A 20,560-nucleotide genomic window follows, 5' to 3' on the forward strand; every position below is an offset into this window, starting at 1 on the left:
TTAAATTTGGTGTTATCGCCCTCACTCTCTCATACTGGTCACTGGAAATTCAACATGGTACCTTATGGCAAACAACTCTCTGAGGATCTGAAAAAAAGGTCTGGGGCTGCATGAGTGCTGATGGGACTGGGGAGCTACAGTTCATTGAGGGAACCATGAATGCCAACGTGTACTGTGACATACTGAAGCAGAGCATGATCCCCTCTCTTTGGAGACTGGGCCACAGGGCAGTAGTCCAACAAGATAATGACCCCAAACGCACCTCCGAGACGAACACTGCCTTGCTAAAGAAGCTGGAAATAAAGGTAATGGACTGGCCAAGCATGTCTCCAGACCTAAACCCTATTGAGCATCTGTGGGGCATCCTCAAATGGAAGGTGGAGGAGCGCAAGGTCTCCAACATCCACCAGCTTTGTGATGTCGTCATGGAGGAGTGGAAGAGTACTCCAATGGCAACCTGTGAAGCTCTGGTGAACTCCATTCCCAAGAGGGTTAAGGCAGTGCCACACAAGATATTGACACTTTGGGTCCAATTTGGACATTTTCACTTAGGGGTCTACTCACCTTTTTTTGCCAGTGGTTTAGACATTTTGCTTTATGATCTTTAACATTAGGATAATCATACACACAGCACAGCATGTGCTCAGTTTTGTCACGTGCTGTTGGGTGCTCTTAAAGGGTTTGTAAAGAAAAAATAAAATAAAAATAACAAACATGTTATACTTACCTCCACTGTGCAGCTCGTTTTGCACAGAGTGGCCCCGATCCATGTCTTCTGGGGTCCCTCAGCGGCTGTCTCTGGTCCTCCCCACAAGAACTCCACACATTCAGACCTCGCATTGTGTGGAGTCCTTGCGGGCGCGCTCTCTTGATACAGCGAGCGGTCATAGCTGCTCACTGTATCACTCGGCCCCGCACCTCGGCGTGCCACGTCATTGGATGTGATTGACAGCAGCGCCAGCCAACGGCTGCACTGCTTTCAATCCATCTGCTCTAGCCAATCAACGGCCAGGCTGAGCGGCAAAGTGTAACAGCTCTGGTGAACAGAGTGAACCACAACTGCGGTTAGCAAGGAATTCAATGCACTTCTTTATGTGAGAATTCAGTATTGGACCCCAGGCGTCACTCCACACAAACAGGAGTTTGGGGGTTCTCTTCATCATCTCTCTCCAACATAAAGAAAGGCGTTGAGCTACTAAGGATGGACGCAATACAACATGCGACCAGAGCTTAGCGTTTAAAATTATAGTATACACTTTAAAGATTCCAATGCACCTCTATATGCAAGTGATTATCAGTACGGGACCCCAGGCGTCACTCTACGCAGGCAGGAGTTTGGGGGTTCTCTACATCATATCACTTAACATATAGAGATGTATTAAGCCACTAAGGGAGTTTGTATGAAATATCACCAACCCTTAGCATAGAAAAGTTAGAGCGAACATGTTCAGCAAGTCGGGCGCAAGGCCCATAAACAATTTACACTTATGTCAAGCGCGTAGTAAATAGGATTTGTTAAGACAACTAATAGTTGCATATGACAGGCAAGATAGCTCGTAGTAAATAGGAGTTGTAGAGACAACTAATAGTTGCATATGAGAGGCAATATAGTTCAGGTAATTTGTAGATGTCCCTTTAAGATATTCCTTAGCAAAGTCATAGGCACAACAGTCTATCCCAAGTAGTATGTTAATAGCCACAAGCCATAATAAATATCAGCAATTGTTTTAGGTGGAAAATATGCAGCATATGTTTCTATAGAACTACAAGTGACACAATTGCTACTTATCCGTTTGCAAGGTATTTGCAAGGTATTTTTGCCTTTCACTAGTCCAGTTTATTATTCTTATGCACAATTTATTATTTCTTACAGAAACTTTCATGGCTTCCATTGTTATACCTACCACTACATTATTACCTTGTCAATTTGGATGCTCCCTGCCGCCGCTTTGCAGCCACTTAAGCTCCCAGGGATATGATCTCTCAGCCCCCAAATTCCTTCTATCAGTTTTGCTACTGCTTATACTGCTTTACAAAATACCCATAGGTAAGATTGTTAGTAATCACTGAGTAGTGTTCCCTCTCTTCCCTTTCTAATTAATTACCATTAATTAGTTTCTCATTATCAACTATAATTTACTCTAGGTTACCCCAGTCCCTAGCTGCTCCTGATGAGTGGAGATATTCCACGAAACGCATCGAGCATATGAACATACAATACAGCTGTCATGTCACAGTGAAGATGCTTACTACTATGGGCTTGATATTGTCTGAATCATCAATTTTATTTTACTATTTTTCATGGTTATATGTCATTCTGGGTCACATTGCTGGTTTCATTGTCCATCATGTGTTATTATGTTTGTTTATGTTACTATTAGAATGCTATATAATTTACCAATCATGCTTCTGTTATACATTGTAACTCATGTATTGATCTACCCTGTTTACCTACATTGCATTGTGCCCTAGCATGCCATTAATAAATATTTTTTATCATATTGATTGATTCACTCTGCCCTAGTGTTCTGTTTCAATTAAAGTCCCAACAACTTCTTTTCCCTCTTTCATAATTCAAACATTAATTTACATGCATTAATGAATTCTCTGTAGGTCTTTCGATCACCAGTAAAAGGTGCAGGTGGATTGACCCAAGGTTCAGGGGGAAGACGAGGCACAATGGGATTTTGTGCAACTAAATCTTGCAGTGCTTGATTCTTCAACTGTAGATTTTGTACAGTTTGAGCGAGAGCGTCTACCCTTTGAGTAAGGGTGACAACATGGTTTGCAAGCTACGCTGGGTTTATTTTTAAGGTTCTATTATTCTGTAACAGCTCTGGTGAACAGAGTGAACCACAACTGCGGTTAGCAAGGAATTCAATGCACTTCTTTATGTGAGAATTCAGTATTGGACCCCAGGCGTCACTCCACACAAACAGGAGTTTGGGTGTTCTCTACATCATCTGTCTCTCACATAAAGAAAGGTGTTGAGCTACTAAGGATGGACGCATTACAACATGCGACCAGAGCTTAGCGTTTAAAACTATAGTATAAACTTTAAAGATTCCAATGCACCTCTATATGCAAGTGTTTATCAGTACGGGACCCCAGGCGTCACTCCATGCAAGCAGGAGTTTGGGGTTCTCTACATCATATCACTTAACATATAGAGATGTATTAAGCCACTAAGGGAGTTGGTATGAAAAACCACCAACCCTTAACATAGAGAAGTTAGAGCGAACATGTTCAGCAAGTCGGGCGCAAGGCCCATAAACAATTTACACTTATGTCAAGCACGTAGTAAATAGGAGTTGTTAAGACAACTAATAGTTGCATATGACAGGCAATATAGCTCGTAGTAAATAGGAGTTGTAGAGACAACTAATAGTTGCATATGAGAGACAATATAGTTCAGGTAATTTGTGAGTAGATGTCCCTTTAAAATATTTCTTAGCAAACAGTCATAGGCACAACAGTCTATCTCAAGTTTTATGTTAATAGCCACAAGCCATAATAAATATCAGCAATTGTTTTAGGTAGAAAATATGCAGCAGATGTTTCTATAGAACTACAAGTGACACAATTACTAATTATCCGGGCAGGGCTTCAGTGTAGCGAGTAGGGATTCCATAGAGTAGGGTGTCAGCAAGGAAGGTCTTGAAGGTTGTCCCCGGCAATGGAAATCTGAATTAGCTTCAATCAGGCAGGCATCCAGGGTTGAGGATTGCTGGTACCTGTAGTTCGTTGTAGCCGTAATAGTGGGATGCCTCCAGGTCCAAGGAAGGATGGTAGCCTAGCCAGCTACAGCCGACAATAATAGAATGCTGTTTCTATGAACAGTGAATGCCTTTATAGGCAAAGGACAGGTGCAGTGCATGAGCACTAAAACAAAGCAGGTGTATAGAGAACAGCCGTACTCCACGGTGCACTTCCGCGTTCCAAGCTTTAACGCACGCGGCACCGGGCGATGACATCATCGCGCGAGTGCCGTATGCGTTCCAGCACGGAACGCATTACGGCGCCGAAAGCAGGTGTTATTACAGAAAACACCTGGAGCAAGGAGCGCCTGTTACACGAAGAGGATGTCAGGGCCGAGCGCGGGACTTTCGAGGGGTCAGGTAAGTATAACGGGGGGCCGGGGGCGGTATAGTCAGAAGTTTTTTCACCTTAATCCATAGAATGCATTAAGGTGAAAAACTTTTATCTTTACAACCCCTTTAAGTTATGGTTGTACTGTGTGTTAAAGACTATAACTCAGTACAGCCATAAGTGAGTATCTGGCAGCAATGTGACACTGACAGAGCTGACCACCTGCTGTGCTGTGTGGATTTTTATCCTAATGTTAAAGATCATAGAGCACAATGAGATGTTATTTTACACTTGCATTTGGGGGGAAAAGGGGGACAGTAAAAGCATGCAACTGATCAGAGTTGTTATTGCCCCCCAACCACTCCCCTTTAACCACTTTAGTCTGGGACCTTGGTGCAAACATGTGTTTTTAAACACATACACACACACTCCTAGCTGGGGTCCATGGCCAGAAGCATGTCTATACTATATTATTAGCAACTGTCTTATTTCATGTGGAAGTGATAGGAACAGATCTGAAGCCACCCAATCACTTCCACAACCACTACACTGCCTGACCCCTCCCCCAAAGACAAAACTGTGTTTTGTTTTGAGGCAGGGTCAGGGAAGGGGCCTGGAGTGGGGTCGAGGTAGGCTGTACGGGGGCCCCATGATTTCTAACAGCGGCCCTGTGCCAGAGCATACAGTTCATTGCAGTTTTTTGCATATGGGACTGCATAGCCGCAGACCGCTCAATTTGCCCATTCTGACCTGTGTTCACAGTCAAAAAACCCTGATGCACACAAGCATAAGAATTGGACCACAATAGAATAAGGTGGCCTGGTCTGATGAATCATTTTTTCTTTTACAGCATGTGGAAGGCCAGGTGAATGTGGATTGCTTACTTGGGGAAGAGATGGCACCAGGATGCAGTATGGGAAGAAGGCAAAGTGGTGGAGTCAGTCTGGGGCTTTGGGCAATGTTTTGCTGGGAATCCTTGGGTCCAACCATTCATGTGGATGATATTTTGGAATCCGTGCCTCAATGGATCTGGGCTGTTTTGGAATCACCGAATATAAGGTGAGTGAACATAATGTAATGGTGAGTGATCATAATGTTATGGTTGATCAGTGTGTATATGCCTTGCTTCATATACAGTATAGTAACAAATGCCTACTGCAAAAGTATAGCGTCTAGGCTGTAATTAACATCTGTAACACAGGCATGATATTCCCAAAACAGTAACCCACTCCGGAATAAATCTCAGATTGTAGCACTTTATGTCTACTGATAGCCACATACTTGTTTCCAGAAAAAAAAATCTGATAACACTTTAGTAATTTAAATATATATCCAGCCAAAATGTGATGTTTTAGTTTTAGATAGAGTGGAAAAGAGTACAAACTTTGGCAGGGTTTGATTGCTCCGATGGAGAGATTTCTCCTCATTTGCGATCCTGCTGACAATGGTTTCCCCAGGAAGAAACTGAGGGCTTCTATCCAAAAGCAACACAGGCCAAAAAAATGTGTATTTTTGTAGTAGTAGAAGAAAAGAATCCCTCTTGACATGTTATTTCTGTATAGTGTCCCTTTTCAAGGACACATTTAGCTAAACTTGCTGTTAACTTGCGGTAAAACTTTGTCAACAGAAGAATTAAGTGGAAATCTTGATATTTGAGCCTTGGATAGCAATGATAACACCCAAGACATGTTATAACTTTTCCTCGCTCTATCCAAAACAAATAAAAATGTTTCAGCTGGACATACACTTTAACATTATAGAACCATCGTCCAACATTTCATCTCAGAGAAGGAAGCCTACAAATATTTCATGAAGTACAAAATGATTTTAAAAAGTGTAACCTTTATCAACTGGGGAACAAACAGAGTTGTGTTCAATTAAATTGCTTAAGCCAGCTGAGGGCCACAAAGCAAGAGCTAAAAGGCCTCATGTGACCTAAAAAACACAATTTCCACATGCCTGGTCTAAGTGACATGGAATCTAACATAACGGGGTTGATGTACTAAAGAAGCAAGGCATGTTCACTTTCAAAGTGAATTTCACTTATGTTAGTGAAAGAGGTGAAGCAAAGTACAAGTTTACTTTGCCAAGAATACCCAACCACTTGCAAGGAAAATTAAACAGAACTGTTGCTTACACTTGATTGAAAAATTTAAATCAGCACTTCACTTCATTCTCTAAAGTAGGAGAATTTTTTATTTGGAAAGTGAATTTTAGTAAAGTTTAGGAAATCAGATGAAGTTGTGCTGACTTTAACCACTTGGGACTGCGCTATAGTCGAATGATGGCTACAGAGTGGCTTTGCACACGATTTGGTATTCTATGCAAAGTATATTTTCACTATTTACCCTCATTCACTAAACTAAGTGAAGATTCATTTTGCAAATTAAAAAGGAATCTTCAAATTGAATAAGCTCTATTCCTTTAGTAAGTCAGGATCAATAGCTCACGACTGACCATCTAACAAAATTGGCAAAATGGCCATACAATTCTAACCCTGCTTGCTGTCAATAAAAATTTACAATGGTGTTGATTTACTAAAGGAATAGAGACTGGTCACCTATTAAAGTGAATATTTACTTAAAAATAAGTACGGTAATAATAAAATAAGTATTTGCCTTACTAATAAATCAAATTTGCATTAACCTTCAAGTGATATTAAGGCTACTTTCACACTGAGTCACTTTGCAGGGGTTATAGCGCTAAAAATAGCGACTGCAAAGTGTCCTGAAAGAGTCTCCTTTCTCACTTCAATGTGAAAGCCTGGCAGGACGCTCAAAAATGTCCTGCCAGCCGCATCTTTGATGCGCTGTAGGAGCGGTGTATACACCGCTCCTAAAGCGGCCCTGCCCATTGAAATCAATAGCCAGCGCCACTGAACTGCTGGGAAAGAGCGACTGCAGAGGCCGAATAGCGCCTCAAAAATGACGATAAAGCACCCCAGTGTGAACGTAGCCTAAAGGTTGTGTTTTTTTAAAATAACAAACATGTCATACTTACCTCCACTGTGCAGTTCGTTTTGCACAGAGTGGCCCCGATCATCCTCTTGTGGGGTCCCACAGAGGCTCTCGCGGCTCCTCCCCACAATAGATTACCCCCTCTGAGAAGCTCTCTTCCAAGCGGTTTACCTTGCGGTTGCGCTCCCTTGTCATACACTCGGCCCTGCCCCTGGTTCATTGGATTTGATTGACAGCAGCGGGAGCCAATGGCTACGCTGCTATCAATATATCCAATGAAGAGCCAAGAAGCCGCGGAGAGAGCGACGTGGGATCACGCCCATGGAAATTTGGGGCTCAGGTAAGTAAAATTGGGGGGCTGGGTGAGCTGACACTGCAAGGTGTTTTTTCACCCTAATTCATAGGATGCATTAAGATGAAAAAACATGAAGGTTTACAACCCCTTTTCAGTACCCAATCATGTGCAAGGTCAATTAAAACATAGTTATTTTATTTCACATTAATTGGCTGATTACCCCTTTTACTAAGCCAAGTCAGCATTCATTATGCTAAGTTAACAGACTTTACTCTTTTAGCAAATCAATCTTCGTGCTTCTAAAGCTAAGCTTCAGGATCAGAAAATGTTTTCTAAATACAAGGGGCATGTGTATTTTTTATACATGTTTCAGTCTGCTTGTGTATGCCTTCCAGATCTGTGCAGTAATGTCAGGTGAAACTTTGCCTCTACTGTATGTAGGAACTTCCTCTAATAAAGACCGGTCACTCTCTTTGCTGCAGGTGACTGGTCTTGTCTCTGCCCCCTACTGTAGTTTTCTGCAGGCCGCCTATAGTGGGTGAGTTCTACTGGATCCCTCCCACTCTGCTTTCTGCACAGGCTATGAGCAGCATTATGATGATGTCACTGCAATCTCCAAGTAAATAACTAAGGGCCTGATTCACAACGAGCGGGCTTAACTTAAATATTCGGATTTAAGTTACACCGCCGCAAAATCTCTACCTAAGTACCCGATCCACAAAGCACTTACCTAGAAATTTTGAGCGGTGTAACTTAAATCCGTCCGGCGCAAGGCGTTCCTAATCTAATGGGGCGAGTCCCATTTAAATTAGGCGCGCTCAAACGCCGGATGTACTGCGCATGCTCCCGACGCGATTTTCCCGACGTGCATTGCGCGAAATTACGTTACGCCGAGTTTTGTGAAAAAAATTGACAGCGTTGCGGGAAAGAAGGGTCTACTTTTACATGGTGTACTAACTTTACACTTTGTAAAAGCAGCCCTAATTTTGCGACGGCAAACTAATACTTACGGAGAAAAAACGAAGCGTAAAAGCTTCGTGGATCTCCGTAAGTGCTAATTTGCATACCCGACGCTGGATTTCGACGAGAAATGCCCCCAGCGGCGGCTGCGGTACTGCATCCTAAGATCCGACAGTGTAAGTCCCTTACACATGTCGGATCTTCTGCCTATCTATGTGAAACTGATTCTGTGGATCAGTTCCATAGATAGAAACAGGGATACGACGGCGTATCAGTAGATACGCCGGCGTATCCCTTTTGTGGATCAGGCCCTAAGTTTGCAATGTCATTTGGTGCAAACAAAGTGAATTTTGTTTTATCCTTTGTGACTACTAAGGAATATATTTAGCTGGAAGTTTTTGTGCCTGGCGTTCAGCTTTAACACAGTGGAGCTAATATATTTTAAAATGTATTTAGTCCTCTATCTAGAACAATGCTACAGATAAGGTTTGTTTATCATTCCATTACGACTATTGGTATTTCATTGTCTTCCCAGTTCTTCTACAGTATGTAAAACTTTTAAAAACTGCTAAACAATGGTACACAAGATCATTGTTAAGATATGATAATAAAAATAATTAAATAGAGAGCTTTTCTACGATGATGTTATTTACCCATCTGAATAACTAAGCATTATTGCTTTTGTTTTATACCGCCATCAGTCTTTTATCTGTAGGTGTATTGCTAATCTAATGCAATCTTCCAGCAGAGCTCACATTGATTTGTGCCTAGGAAAAAGTTGCAAGTTTAAAAGAATATCTGATCAGTGAAACAATTATGAAAACATATTCTGCCTTGTATATAATCTTTTTCTCTCCGTAGGTTGTCTTTGTGCGCTAATGCAAAGTCTCCTTCATTGGCGTAAACCCGAAGGACGCCCGCTGGCTCCACATTATCTTTTTCTCAATTCTCTGCATTTTAAATGCTCTATTGTCTCTGCTTTGCTGTTTTCATCTGCCAGTTAAAGAGAAAAAGCGGCACAAAAGGAACTCGGATATAGGGCGTATATAAGAATGTATGCAACAAAAGAAGAAATTGTAGAATACACTCTGCATGATGGGAGACATTAAAATTCTTCTCCTGCTAATAACAGTCTATTGCAGGTAAATCTTTTGAAGCAAACGTCATTGTACTAGAAATTGTTTACACCACCAGGCAAGGTCCATTTCTCTCAAAATACCATAAAGTCAATGTATCTATTCAAAACATGTGTAAGAGATATGAAGTAACCCATTCAGTGCCAAAGCTGAAAAATGTCCCTCGATCCTAAATAGTCTCCCAGTTCCTGCCACTGAAAAACATCGCCACAGGATGATACTGCCACCTATACTATATTTACTATGCCATGGCATGGTATTGGCCAGGTGATGAGCGGTGCCTAGTTTCCTCCAGACATGTCGTTTGCCATTCAGACCAAAGAGTTCAATCTTTGTTTCATCAGACCAGAGAATTTTGTTTCTCATGGTCTGAGAGTCCTTCAGGTGGATTTTGGCAAAATCAAGTCAGGCTGTCATGTGCCTTCTACTGAGGAGTGCCTTTCGTCTGGCCATTCTACCATACATGCTTGATTGGTGGCGTTTTGCAGAGTTGGTTGTTCTTCTGGAAGGTTCTTCTCTCCACATAGAAACGCTGTATCAGAGTGACCATCGGGTTCTGGTCACCTCTCTGACTGATGTAATAGTTTATATTCCCATTGCACACGTTCCTGGTATAAGCTCTTAAAATTAGGGTGCTGTAGCAATAACCAGCTGGATACTGGTTCAAGTCATATGGTAGATATTTGCTAACATCCCCTGGACATAACACCTTTTTACTATGCATTTGATGCTTGTATGGGGGAGCCCTACTGCATGGGTAGATGTTTCTAATTTCTGGAGTTGGGCTTTAAAAGAAAACTAAACAGTTGTTTTATGTCAGCAGTTATTTAATGTTTTTATGTTTATTTATGTGTATATGTTTTTTAAATCTTTGTCACAAAATACAGTTGTGACAGACCCAACCAAAATAGGAGCTTTTAAATGGAACTGCAGGGTAGCCTCTTGCCTACTGACTATGGGCCCTGGCTTTTGAGAGGGCTCTATTCTTGGGAGGTGTGTGCCTAGGGGACCCTTGGAGTGGTTTTGCATTGGATTCAAGTCCATGTCTCCCCAAAACACACAGACTCTGGGGACTGGAGGACCTGAATACATATTTGGAGCCTCTATGCCCAAACCAGCAATGACTGCTTTAGACTGTGAGACTCAGAGCAGATGTTAATATAATCAGTCTAATCCAACCTGATACTGGGTCTCCTGCTGTAATCTAAGGTTGTATGTGTGTCTGCCCCATTGCATGCCTCCTAGGTGTGAATTCCCATTGTTAATAGAGTCACCTATTGTTTCTGTCTGTCTGCTCATCTCTTGGAGATGTGATCAATATTGTGTCGACTTTACCTTGTCATCGAACCATTGTGGGATGCTATGTGTTTATGCTTATGATAATGTGTAATGTACTTTGTGTATCCAGGGTTGTGGGCTTGTTGCAGGATGGTCTCGGCACCTAGGCTAGTTTAAGTGACTAGTTGTTAAATAGCTTACTGTTTAATTAGCTTAAAGTAGATGTAATTCCGATGCATGAAATTTGAGCTGAGCACATATATATGCAGTGTTTTGTTACATAGTTTGTCAGTTTGAAAAAAGACACAAGTCCATCCAGTTCAACCACAAACAAAATAAAAAACATAGCACAATCACATACACCCAACTCCATACCCACAGTTGATCCAGAGGAAGGCAAAAAAAAAACAGCAGAGCATGATCCAATTTGCTACAGCAGGGGAAAAAATTCTTCCCGATCCCCCGAGAGGCAATCGGATTTACCCTGGATCAACTTTACCTACAAATCTTAGTACTCAGTTATATTATGTACATTTAGGAAAGTATCCAGGCCTTTCTTAAAGCAATCTACTGAGCTGGCCAGAACCACCTCTGTAGGGAGTCTGTTCCTCATTTTCACAGCTCTTACTGTGAAGAAACCTTTCCGTATTTGGAGATGAAATCTTTTTTCCTCCAGACGTAAAGAATGCCGTCTTGTCCTCAGTGTTGACCATAAAGTGAATAACTCAACACCAAGTTCACTATATGGACCCCTTATATATTTGTACATGTGGATCATATCCCCCCTTATTCTCCTCTTCTCCAGAGAGAATAAATTCAGTTCTTCTAATCTTTCCTGATAGCTGATCTCCTCCAGGCCTCTTATCAGTTTGGTTGCGCTTCTCTGCACTTTCTCCAGTTCCCCGATATCCTTTTTTAAAACTGGAACCCAAAACTGAACTGCATATTCCAGATGAGGTCTTACTATTGATTTGTACAGGGGCAAAATTATATCTCTCTCTCTCTGGAGTCCATACCTCTCTTAATACAAGAAAGGACTTTGCTGGCTGTGGAAACCGCAGCTTGGCATTGCATGCCATTATTGAGCTTATGATCTACCAAAACCCCCAGATTCTTCTCCACTACCGATCCCCCCAGTTGTACTCCTACTAGTATGTATGATGCATGCATATTTTTAGCCTCCAAGTGCATTACTTTACATTTATCAACATTAAATCTCATCTGCCACTTAGTCGCCCAATTAGACAGAGCATCGAGGTCGGCTTGTAAATTGGAGACATCCTGTAAGGACGTTATTCCACTGCATAGCTTGGTGTCATCTGAAAAGACAGAAATGTTACTTTTGATTTCAGACCCAATATCATTTATAAAGATATTAAAAAGTAAGGGTCCCAACACTGAACCTTGGGGTACACCCAGTAGTGTATTTAGGTTTTGTGCTGCCCTAGGCCTGACTAAACTCGTGACCTCCTAATTTAAATATGACCCACCCCTTCCTGTCAAGGCCACTCCCCTTTTTGTTTAAGACCCGCCCTGACATTTTCCAGTTGAAACACTAGTTCTGAGTGCCTGCGGGGGGGGGGGCAATGGATACCCTTAATTTGCATAGATTTCCTCTCACTTCCTGTTTGGCTATGGGGCAGGAAGTGAAGGGAAATCTCTGCAATGGGACAGGGATGGTAAGAAATAAACTGACAGGGGATATAACCCTCCCTTACTCTATCCAAAGTGAAAAAAAAAGTGTTGCCTATAGTTCTACTTTAAGCACACATTTCTGATAATTTTATGGAGAGGACTAAGAAGATATAACCATGTCAATGGTGCAGCAGAAAACATATAGCACAGTGAGGAAGGTTTGTGGACCAGGACCAGGATGATAGGACATTTAAAATTAGAAGCAGCGCCCCCCCCCCCTCACAGTTGTGGAATGCTGGCCGTCCACATACCGGAAGCAATGCAGCCGCTTTATGGGGGCGCTAGACTAATTTGCCTCTCAGCCCAGTCCGCCCTATAAAACTGTTGCTACACTAAAGCAATTTTCACACGAACGAGTTTCTCGGCAAAAAAACAGCAAGAAACTTGCTGGGAGATATTTTTTTGCCGAGGAAACCAGTCGTGTGTAAATTTTCATCGAGGAAACTGTCGAGAAACTCGACAAGCCAAAAAGAGAGCAAGTTCTCTATTTCCTCGACGGGAGTCTTAAATTGGCTTGTTAAGTTCCTCGACGGGTTTTCGACGAGAAACTCGAGCATGTGTATGCTAAGAAACCCGCGCTTGCTCAGAATAAAGTATGAGATGGGAGTAAAAGTAGCTTTTGTAATGGAGATAACACATTTTTCAAGCTGTAACAGACTGAAAAGTGCAAATCGTCTCTTAACAAACTTTTACTTAACACGCAAACACATGAGATTAGCAAAACCAGCCCCAAGAGTTGTGCCAGTGGAATCGAACTTCCCCTGCCGTTGTATGTGTTGTATGTCACCGCGTTTGAGAACGATGAGATTTTGTCTTGATAGTGTGTACGCAAAGCAAGCTTGTCGAGTTCCTCGACAAGCCTAACAAGGAACTCGACGAGGAAAACGATGTGTTTCGCCCGACGAGTAACTCGGTCGTGTGTACGAGGCCTCACAGTGTAGCGCAAGCTAGCGGAGACTCATTCCGTGCTGCCCCCCTGCAAAGTGCTGCCCTAGGCCTGGGCCTTGTTGGCCTAGGCCAGGATACAGCGTAGGGTACACCACTGATAACCTTAGAGCATTCAGAGTAAGAATCATTAACCACTACTCTCTGAATTCTGTCTTTCAGACAGTTTTCTATCCATTTACAAACTGATATTTCCAATCCTGTAGACCTTACCTTACACATGAGCCGTGTGTGCGGAACTGTATCGAACGTTTTTGCAAAATCCAAGTATACCACGTCCACAGCCACGCCTCTGTCCAAGGTTTTACTTACATCTTCATAAAAATGAATCAGGTTTGTCTGACAGCTTCTGTCTTTCATGAATCCATGCTGTCGGTTGCTTTAATATTTTTTTTCAGCAAGAACTCATCTATGTGTTTTTTTATTAATCTATCCAGTATCTTCCCAACTATAGAAGTTAAACTAACAGGTCTATAATTACTTGGTAAAGACTTTTTGCCCCTTTTAAATATGGGCACTATATTGGCCCTGTGCCAATCCAGTGGTACTATTCCTGTCATTAATGAGTCCCTAAAAATTACATACAATGGCTTTGAAATTACAGAGCTCAATTCTTTTAGGATCCGTGGGTGGATGCCATCAGGCCCAGGTGCTTTATCCACCTTTATTCTGTCTAAATATTTCTGGACCATATCACTTTTGAGCCATTGTGGATTTGGGGCTTTGTCACTACAACCCCCATTATGGACATGAGCTCCCCCATGCTCCACTGTATACACAGAGCTGAAGAAAGCATTTAATAAATTAGCCTTCTCTTTGTCCCCAGTCACCCACTCCAGTTAATTTTGTAAGGGGCCTACATGCTCAGACCTGACCTTTTTACTATTAATATATTTGAAGATTTTTTGGGGGTTTGTCCTACTATCTTTTGCAATCTGTCTTTCGTTTTGAATCTTTGAATCCTTGATTTCCTTTTTACATATTCTGTTATATTCTTTGTAACATTTAAAAGACACTTCCTAATTGTTCCTAAATGTTCCTAATTTTTATATTTTTTAAAAGCTCTTTTCTTATTGTTTATAGCTTTTTTAACTTTGACCGTGAGCCAAATTTATTTTTTATTTTTAGCCTTTTAAACTTACTGCCCATGGGAATATACTTTGCAGTGAGGTCCCAAACAGTCTTTTTGAAGAATTCCCATTTCTGTTCTGTGTTTATCGATGCCAATATTCCCTCCCAGTCTAATGCCGCGTACACACGATCATTTTTCGGCATGAAAAAAAACGAAGTTTTTCGGCATGTAGAAAACAAATTTTTTTTTCCAACTTCATCATTAAAACGACGTTGCCCACACACCATCGTTTTAAAAAAATGCTCTAGAAAAGCGTGGTGACGTACGATGGTACTATAAAGAGGACGTTCCATGCGGATGAAGCCACCCTTGGGGCTGCTTTAGCTGATTCCGAGTTAGTAAAAGATGATTTGCGCTTTTCTGTCTGTTACAGCGTGATGAATGTGCTTACTCCATTATGAACGGTAGTTTTACCAGAACGAGCGCTCCCGTCTCATAACTTGCTTCTGAGCATGCGCAGGTTTTTAACGTCGTTTTAGCCCACACACGATCATTTTTTACAACCCGAAAAACAATATCATTTAAAATGTCGTTAAAAAAATTTAAAAAAAAAATTCGTTTTTCAGAACCCGAAAAATGATGTGAAGCCCACACATGATCATTTTAAATGACATTTTTTTTTAAACAACGTTTTTTTCATGCCGAAAAATGATCGTGTGTACGCGGCATAAGTCCTGGAGAGCAGCCCTCATCCTTGGAAAATTTGCTCTCTTGAAATTATGTTTTTATCTTTCCTGTATGTATTTCTTGCTTTCAGCTAACATCAAATGAAATCATGTTATGATCACTGCTACCCAGGTGTTCATAACATTAGTAATAAACTCTGCATGGTTTAAGATTACCAGGTCCAACAGAGCATTATTCCTAGTTGGGGCTTCAATAAACAGGACCATAAAACTGTCCTGCAATAGGTTTTTACATTTGTTCCCTTTAACTGTCCCAGCAGTGCCATTACTCCAGTCAATTTATGGGTAGTTAAAATCCCCCATTATTATCACAGTCCCAGCCCTTGAAGCCCTTTCCATCTGTGCAAGGAGCTGAGTCTCCACCTCCTCGTTAACATTGGATGGTCTATAACAAACTCCAATGATTAACTTTCAGCTACGCACATCTGTATGCATTTCCACCCATAATGCTTCAGCCTCATCACACTCTCCATCAACCAGGTCCTCTTTCTCGCTTGCTTTGAGGTCACTTCTCACATAGAGACAGACCCCGCCACCTTTCCTTTTTTCCCTGTCTTTACGAAAGAGAGCATAGCCAGGAATATTAATAGCCCAGTCATGTGAGGATTGAAGCCAAGTTTCAGCAATACCGATTACATCATAGCTCCCCTCTTGCACCAGAGCTTCCAACTCACCTATTTTGCTTGGCAGACTTCTGGCATTGGTGAACAAACACTTAAATGTATTATTACATTTTTCTCTGGTGTTTTTCATATCATTTTTAGTAGTACAAATGGCACTGTTGTTTCCAATGGCTGTTTGCAACATGGGAACTTTGTTGTCACCTGTCATAACCGTCCCCTATATATCCCCATTCCCCTCTCTATTAATGTCTGACCCCTAACTGACCTGTGTGCCCGATGTAATTCTAGTTCACCCTCCCCCTCAAGCCTAGTTTAAATACCCCTCCAGCATTCCCAAAAACCTCTCCCCTAGCACAGCAGACCCCCTTTCATTCATGTGCAAACCGTCTATAGCGTATAGGTTGCACCCCAATGAAAAGTCAGCCCAGTGCTCTCTAATCTCCCCCTGCCTTTCCTGTGTTGCGCATGGCACAGGCAATATTTCAGAGAATATCACCTTGGAGGTCCTTCCCTTCATCTTGCAGCCTAGTTCTTTAAATTGATTCTTAAGGAGCCTCCACCTTCCATGTATACTGTCATTGGTTCCAACGTGGACCAAGACAGCTGGGTCATGCCCAGCCCCTCCCAGTAATTTATCCACCCTGTCCACCACATGCCGAACCCTGGCACCAAGGAGACAGCAAACCATTTGTTTGAGGCGATCCTGGCAACAAATTATTCTCTCAGCCCTTCTGATTATAGAATCTCCTATTACCACCAACTTTCTAGGCCTACCTGCACTCCCCTCACCACCTCTACTAGATGGACTGCTCTCCGGGCTGTTAGGGGTAGCAGTGACATCTAGGTCTGCCACCTCTGTGTTTGCCACCTCCACATCTTCACCCAACTTGGCAAATTTGTTTTGATGCACAAATACAGGCCTGGCCTTCCTTTTCTGCAAGCCCCTTCCACTCCCTCTAACTACAATAACCCATCTTCCTATCTGATAATCCTGACTTGCCCCTCCACCCTCCACATCAACCTTACTGACCACCTGCTCAACGAGCATAGGACCCCTTTCAAGGTTGTCCTTTCTTCCCAGTGTTGCAACTTGCTCCTCCAGATCTCTAATGCGAGCTTCCAGAAGGGCAACCTGCTTACATCTGTCACAGCGGTATCCATCCTGGAGCTGTTTCGCCAATTTTGCATACATGTGGCACACTGTGCAAAATCTTCAACCCTGCTAGCATTCATTTCCCAGTTACAATATAATTACTTGTAGGAAGTTTAAGATGTTACTCACAGTTTAGAAGACTCCTGTCTTAACTCCGGTTTTCAACTCCTGTTTTTTTTAACTCTCCACTTTAGTTCAAAATTCCACTTATGTTCACAAAATCCACATGCAACCCACCATCAGCAGGGAGCCAGCTCCTATGGAAGTTTGTACAGATACTTATATACTCACCTGTGAACAATTAACCACTCCCCTTGATTAGCTTAGATTGTTATCTCTCTTTAAAGCACTTTGTCCGTGGCTGTTTCCTGCTCCGTTCTTCTGTTATCAGTCTAACTCCTGACAAGTTTTCCATCACATATGATAAAAGCAGCCTGAGTTTTGTGTTGGGGCGGATGCTATAAATAGGTTAGCAAAGCCCTAAACTAATCAACAATAAGCTTTAAAGGTCTCTACCTATGAGGAGGTGTGTGCCTTTCATCCAATCAGCTGTTTTGGCTGACAGCAGATATACAAGTAAACCATATGTAGGGAGATTTGTTTCATCCCTGTGTATCATCTGAGGCTGTTCACTTCACTGTTTATATATGAGGGTTTACATCCACTTTAATGTTTATGTTTGCTGTATCTTAGCTATGTTAAGTAAATTCCTGTTTACAGTTTGTATTGTTAGGGTCATTTGATCAGACTCTACCTGATCTTGTGTGCTATATTTTGTTTGTGAATTTTCAATACTGGGTTCCAGTTTTCACCTAAGATAGTATCATCGAGTTCTTTGGTGCAATATTCAACTACCGTACCTGGTTCCTGGTTCCAGACTGGTAGAAGCTATATCTTGACAGAGGCACCCAAGCTGGGTGCTGAATGTTCCTTCACAACAGCAATACACTACTAAGCAGTCCCAGATATACATGGGTAATATATAAAGATACACTGTGAAAGCTGTCTGCCTGGAGGCTTACATTGATTAAAACCTCAGGACATGCTGTCTGATAAGGTTTGAGTCACACATCTTCATGTATGTGCATAATAGCTGAAATTATTGAATTCTCTAAACAGTTTTCTAATTTTTAGAAATACTTTAATCACTGACTTGGTACCAATCAATAGGTGCAAAACATTAATTGCACATATTGTGTTTTTAAAAGGGGTTTTAATTTCAAACCTATAAGCAAAATTTCTATAGTAGGAAAAGGTTTAGGGTATTGTGACCAAATACAATATCTGTTCAATAGTAATAAAATTAACAATAGCCAGCATGGGTTTATGTATAACAACATTTGCCAAATTTCCTCACAAATGGCAAATGTGTAAATTAGTTGGCTTTCGCTCGCAACCAAGCTCAATTTGTTAATGAATAGATAGAAAACTGGTTTAACCTCATCCTTCCCACAATCTGTATAATAACATTTCCAGCATAATGCCCTGTGCAGGGGGGATATGTTAATAAATCATCCCTATAAGAGACACCAACTGACCAGTGGCGGTGCGTCCATAGAGGGCGCCGGAGCGCCGCCCCCTCTGGCTCCCGCACCGCCACTGATATAATACATAGATTCATGCATTGCATGAATCTGTGTATTGCCGCTGCCGCCGACTGTTCAGATGGCCGGCCCCCTGGCAAACGCGGGCCATCTGAATAATGGCAGCTGGTTGGCTGTGCTCTGATAGGCTTTCCGATTACAGCCCCCAGGCTGTAAACGGCTTCCAGATGCTTATCCAAGGGACGCACGGGGGGTGCATTCCTTGGATAAAACTGACAGGCGTCTCAGCCAATCAGGTTCACCGGTTCTGATTGGCTGAAGCGTAATCAAGGGCGGGAGAAGACATCGCGGGTCGGTAGAAGCAGGATGGCTGACCCCAGAAAGGTAAGTGCCAGGTGGGGGGAGGGGGCATTTTACAGGGCACAGTGGCATCATTTTACAGGGAACAGTGGCGAAAATTGCTGGGCACAGTGGCGACAATTGATGGGCACAGTGGTGAAAATTGCTGGGCACAGTGGTGAAAATTGCTGGGCACAGTGACTACAATTGCTGGGCACAGTGGCGACAATTGATGGGCACAGTGGCGACAATTGCTGGGCACAGTGGCGACATTTGAAGGGCACAGTGGTGACAATTGCTGGGCACAGTGGCTACAATTGCTGGGCACAGTGGCAAAAATGTATGGGCACAGTGGCTACAATTGCTGAACACAGTGGCTACAATTGCTGGGCACAGTGGCGACAATTGCTGGGCACAGTGGCGACAATTGATGGCACAGTGGTGACAATTGATGGCACAGTGGTGACAATTGCTGGCACAGTGGTAACACTTGATGCCACAGTGGTAACAATTGATGGCACAGTGGCTGCGTTTGATGGCACAGTGGCTGCGTTTGATAGCATGGCACAGTGGCTGTGTTTGATGGCACAATGGCTGCGTTTGGTATGGCACAGTGGTAACAATTGATGGGCACAGTGGTAACAATTGATGGGCACAGTGGTGACAATTGATGGCACAGTGGCAACAATTGATGGAACAGTGGTGACAATGGGCACAGTGGTGACAATTGATGGCACAGTGGCTGCGTTTGATGGCATGGCACAGTGGTGACAATTGATGGCACAGTGGCTGCATTTGATGGGCACAGTGGCTGCCTTTGATAGGCACAGTGGTTGCAATTGATGGGCACAGTACCTGCGTTTGATGGGCACAGTGAGGCTGCAATTGTTTTTTTTTCGTTTGTTTGCGCCCCCCCAAAAATTTGGAGCACCAGTCGCCACTGCAACTGACAGTTTGCATGGCTGGTGGCTCTCAATTCCAGTTGTCAACTCCGATCCTCACTGGTGATCATGAACCAATCAGAGTGGTTCCTGATCATGTGCTCACTGTTGTATAGTCATCACATGCAGCCTGGAAGTTTCAATGCCAGACTATACTGTAGGGGCATTGCCATCTTTTAACTCAAGACTTAATTTGCTATACCGTTTTCACTGTTCGTGTGACCAAAACATTAATTAGATTATTTTAACAAGTGGCTGTATGAAATTTATTTGAGTAGGTTGATATGAGATTTCAGACAAGAGCTTCTCTTTGGTATACGAGTCTTATTTAATAGAAAAATCTCTTACAGCACAATACAACTATTTCATCTCATTACATAAACTTCACAGAATAAATCATCTCCAAAGAAATTTACTCACTTGAAGTGTCCTTAAAAGACTGATTATAAATTTGATTTCTTTATTGTACACCTGTGTGGAGTGAAGCCAATCTATCTATTTCATCATTATTTAGTGAACCTTAAACAGAAAGGATGAATAAGACAGACCCATGATAACCAAATCTGCTTTATATGATGGATTCTATTGTCACATTTCAGAAGTTTGGCTAATTTGAAAAACTGTTTAAATCTGTCAGATTTGCCATATATTTTTTAGACAAATCTGTGAAAGATGGAGGCTGCTCAAACATGAGTTTGAAACTGAGTGCACGCCAGGCAGAGATCATGAGTGCCTTCCCCGGATGGCCCATGTTAATTTTAGGCAGCTGTGTTTTCTCTTATGCCAT

This window comes from Rana temporaria, chromosome 1, assembly GCF_905171775.1.
Source record: "Rana temporaria chromosome 1, aRanTem1.1, whole genome shotgun sequence".
NCBI lineage: Eukaryota > Metazoa > Chordata > Amphibia > Anura > Ranidae > Rana > Rana temporaria.